This window comes from Lipotes vexillifer, unplaced genomic scaffold (assembly GCF_000442215.2).
Source record: "Lipotes vexillifer unplaced genomic scaffold, Lipotes_vexillifer_v1.1 scaffold325, whole genome shotgun sequence".
Taxonomy (NCBI): Eukaryota; Metazoa; Chordata; class Mammalia; order Artiodactyla; family Lipotidae; genus Lipotes; species Lipotes vexillifer.
In genome coordinates, this window is record NW_006799313.1 from 3249600 (window position 1) to 3254951 (window position 5352).

Sequence of the window (5352 nt, forward strand, 5' to 3'; positions counted from 1 at the left end):
TCTTTCCCTCTCACCTCTATGTATGCTTCCCATTCCTTTCCTTGTCCACTGCGTTAGTACACTACAGTGAGTTGCCTGTTTTGCTCCTCACTTTAACGGAAATCCTTCAAATATTTTGCCATTAATTATGATTTTTTTTCTAGGTCTTGTACCAGATAGCTTTTGTCCAATGGGGGGAGTTCTCTTTTATATCCAGTTTGCTAAGCTTATATAATATGCAGTTGTGAGTTTCTAGGTTGGAGGTAAAGCATGAAAATCAGGGAAGCAGGGTGATAAGTAGGTTGACTTGTGAGGTGTCCTGGGAACATCAGAAGAAAGAACTGAGGCCAAGCGCTCAGGCTGGGGGATGATGGAGCATCCTGTCCTGAGGGACTTTGATGGCTCTGAGAGTTACTCCTATACTCAGCTCTTAGACTGTGACACTGGGGTTCAAAGGCTCTCCTGGACGCTTGAGTGTATCAATGACAAAAGTTGGCTCTACTTATACTTCGTGTTTCTTCTTTCATTAATTTAAATAAGAAATTCTGAATTTTCAAGAAGCTTTTGGAGCTTCTTGAATTGGAGCAGATAACTGAAACTTCATCCCTTTTCACGTGAAAGTTTTTTGGAGGTGGATCTGATCCTGGTTTTCCATTCCAATCAGCTGCTGTGAAAGCCACTTCTTGTTCTTGCTGGGGGCAGATCAAGCCTCTTTTTCTCCTTGATAGAAATTCAGGAAGGAAACCAAATAATTCCCAGCAGAGACCAGAGTTGACCACAGTACCGTCCAAAAGCACTTTTAAAGATTTCAATCTTGAATATGAGAACACTGGCAACTGCGGTTGGTTACTGGCTCTACACCGTCAGCTAGATAGAGGCTTGGGAGGAAATGTGGTTCTGCCATTTTGACAGGAAAATCTTCTTTGATGGAGAAGAGCTTGCAATTGAAGCATCACTGAGGTGCCCTTTAACACTGGAAAATTTCAGTAAAAGTGTTTGTGACAAGCATCCGAAATAAAATACTAAACTCCCACATATAGACATTTCTCAGTAAACTAACCTGCACACACTGTGGGACTGGTGAAAGGAGGGACATTCTAACATCAAAGTTAATCAGCGGGGCATCTATTGGTTGCCGTCCTATGCCTATTATGTGGTGGCCCTGGGGGTTTTTGTTTTGTTTTTACCATGATTGACAGAAAATTGGCCAACCTGCCCCCAGATAACCAAGAGTTGTCTGTGCTTGACTTATTCACTGAGTTCCACTCTTAACTGAAGAGGGGTGAGGAAAATAAGTGCTAAGAAACCTGTCATAGAGGGAAATTTGAAACAAACTGGTAATGTGTCAGACAGCCTTGGAATAGTCCAGAAGGTGGCAAGTAAATAAAATCTATGAGAGAAAATTGAAAAAACTGGCATAGCTGAGCCTTAAAAAAAAAAAAAAAAAAAAAGGTGACAGGCTCATATATGACTGTTTCTAGTACAGCAAACTAGATAATGTACATATTCCCAAAACATCTCCGATGCTCAGCTGACGATGCACTGGAAAAAGTAGTGGACTTAGGAGAACTAGGCACTAGTCCCACTTCTGCCAGCCGATGACTTGGCAGTCTCTTTGTCTACCTCATTTTCACCTCCATAAAATTTTATAGCTGGAGAACTTTGGGGTTCCCAGCCAAGACTCCCTTTTAGGCTCCACAAAAGAAGAAATGTTTGGACATTACAAAGCACTCCAAGGATATAGTATTTTATTTATTTATTTATTGAAGTGTAGTTGTTTTACAATGTTGTCCTTGTTGTTTATTTTATATATAGTAGTGTGTATGTGTTAATCCCAAACTCCTAATTTATCCATCCCCTGTTTTCCCCTTTGGTAACAATAAGTTTGTTTTCTATGTCTGGGGTCTATTTCTATTTTGTAGATAAGTTCATTTGTGTCATATTTTAGATTCCACCTATAAGTGATACTATATGGTATTTGCCTTTCTCTGTCTGCCTTACTTTACTCAGTATGATAATCTCCAGGTCCATCCATGCTGCTGCAAATGGCATTATTTCATTCTTTTTTATGGCTGAGTAATATTCCATTGTATGTGTATACATACATATATATATATATATATATATATATATGAAACCACATTAGAATATTGTATTTTCTTATTCCTTAAATGCGAACCTGCTCAATCTGGGTGGAAAATATTAATCGTTTAAACATGGGGCTTGCCAGGATAAAGAATAACAGAAGAGGTGCTCAGTGATAAGAGTTTGGGAACCAGGCTGTAAGACACTCTAGAGGAGGGATGGTGCCTGCTTCATCTAAAGATCCTCAGTGCTGGCATGTACCTCCTTAAGTGCTCATTAAGATTCAAACATACACAGTGCAAAGAGAACATAAAATAAATTCCCATGTACCCATGGGAACATGGGAACCCAAGAATCATCCCTCATGGCCAATCTAGCTTTCCTATGCTCCCACCCAACTGACTTCTAAACCTGATCACAAATTATTTTGAAGCAAGTCTCAGACATTGTATAATTCTACCCACAAATATTCCAATATGTCACCCTGAAAGATAAGTACTTTGTAAATACAACATCATTACACCTAAAAAATGAACAATAATTCCTTAAATATCATCTAATGTAAATTCAGTGTTCAAATTTCCATGATTATATCCTAAAAATGTTTTTTAGAGTTTGTATAAATTAGGATCTAAAGATTGCTATTGGTCACAGCAATATATTTTTGGATCCATCTCCTAGAGAAATGTAGGTAAAAACAAAAATAAACAAATGGTGGGACCTAATTAAACTTAAAAGCTTTTGCATAGCAAAGGAAACCATAAACAAAACGAAAAGACAACCTACTGAATGGGAGAAAATATTTGCAAATGATGCGACTGCCGAGGGATTAATTTCCAAAATATACAAACAGCTCGTACAGCTCAATATCAAAAAGAACAAACAACCCAATCCAAAAATGGGCAGAAGATCTAAATAGACATTTCTCCAAAGAAGACATACAGATGGCCAAAAGGCACATGAAAATATGCTCAACATCGCTAATTATTAGAGAAATGCAAATCGAAACTACAATGAGGTATCACTTCACACTGGTCAGAATGGCCATCATTAAAACGTCTATAAATAATAGATGCTGGAGAGGAGAAAAAGGAACCCTCCTACATTGTTGATGGGAATGTAAACTGGTACAGCCACTATGGAGGTTCCTTAAACTAAAAACAGAGCTACCATATGATCTTTCAATCCCACTTCTGGGCATATATTGAGAGAAAATCTATTTCAAAAAGATACATGCACCCTAATGTTCATAGCAGCACTGTTTACAATAGCCAAGACATGGAAGCATCCTAAATGTCCATCAAGAGATGAATGGATGAAGAAGATGTGGTATATATATACAATGGAATATTACTCAGCCATAAAAAGAATCAAACAATGCCATCTGCAGCAACATGGATGGACCTGGAGATTATCATACTAAGTGAAGTAAGTCAGACAGAGAAAGACAAATATCACATGATATCGCTTATATGTAAAATCTAAAAAAAAAAAATGATACTCGGGAATTCCCTGGTGGTCCAGTGGTTAGGACTTGGTGCGTTCACTTCGGTGGCCCGAGTTCAATCCCTGTTCAGGAAACTAAGATCCCACAAGCTGCACAGTGCAGCAAAAAAAAAAAAAAAAAAGATACAAATGAACTTACATACAAAACAGAAATAGGCCACAGACATATTACAAAATATTGAGTATAGTTCTCTATGCTATACAGTAGGTATATATACATAACTGAATCACTGTGCTGTACACCTGAAACTAACACAACATTGTAAATCAACTATACTCTATAAAAAATAAAATACATATCGCAATTGGGTGATATGTATATTAAGTTTTGTTTAATCTAGACTCACCATACAAACACACACACACTCACACACGCACACATTCTGCTTGTGATTTACATTTTGCAGGGGCCAGGTCTCTTGTCCTATGGTTTTCCACAGGGGATGTTGCTGGTTGCCTCTCCATCATATCATTTAACATGAACCTTGTATTCCCTACAAACTGGTAGTTAGATCAAAAGACTACTTGTGATGGTTCAGGGTTTTTTTTGTTGTTGTTTGTTGAGAATTCTTCATAGGTAGTTTTTTGTATTTCCATCAGGAGACATATAATGCCTTTTTTTTTTTTTTTGAAAGGGCTTTTAAAAAAATATTTACTTATTTATTTTTGGCTGCGTTGGCTCTTTGTTGCCGTGCTCCGGCTTTCTCTAGTTGTGGCGATTGGGGGCTACTGTTCGTTGTGGTGCGTGGGCTTCTCATTGTGGTGGCTTCTCTTGTGGAGCACAGGCTCTAGGTGTGAGGGCTTCAGTAGTTGTGGCACGCAGGCTCAGCAGTTGTGGCTCACGGGCTCTAGAGCACAGGCTCAGTAGTTGTGGCACATGGGCTTAGCTGCTCCATGGCATGCGGGATCTTCCCGGACCAGGGCTCGAACCCGTGTCCCCTGCATTGGCTGGCAGATTCTTAACCACTGTGCCACCAGGGAAGTCCAATGCCCTTCTTTTCCACATTAGCAGCCACTGATGATCATTGCCTAGATCTATTATTGCATTAACAGTTGTAAAAATGTTGATATGCTAACCTTATTTCTTAGTTTCATGTCTTCTTAATTTATTAGCTGGCATATTTCTATAAAAACTTCCCCTCACCAACAATTTGGCTATCCTGACGTACAGTTGGAAAAGGGATTGCAGAATAAACACTGTTTCTCTCCCTTTATTTACCAGTTTCAAAATAATGGGCTGATTCCTGGAGTAGCCTTCAAAAGATGACAAATGAGGTGTTTTTTTTTTTTTAATTTTTAAAGTGCTGTATGAACTCATGAGTTTAAACATATTTAAGGAGCTAGAGTTCAATGAAGTTCTAATTCTTACTGACTATCCCGTCATTGGCCAAGGGGACTGTGGGAGCCCCCGATCTGCTCCTGATCCCTTTTGGGCCAACTCCAGTAGAGTTTGATAGGCTCGTACTTTCTGTGGACTCAGCTTCCTAGATAATGTCTCAGGTCCTTCTTAGCATTGCCCTCAGACCAGGGGAAGAGGGGGCCTGCCCTTGGCCTCACATATCATATATGTTGAGACACAATGTGTTTTCTCTTCTTTTGGTCTCTCATAGGAAAGTTTTCTGAAAGGTAAGTGAGTGATCGAGTCATAAAGGGAGGGGACGTGTGTAGGCCCGTCTGGTCCTCTCAGGCCAGAGAACGAGGGCTGAGGCTGCCAGTGAGTGTGGTAGGGGGGGGGGATGAGAGGACAGAATCACAGCTTCTGCCCTGGGAAGTGAGGGAAAG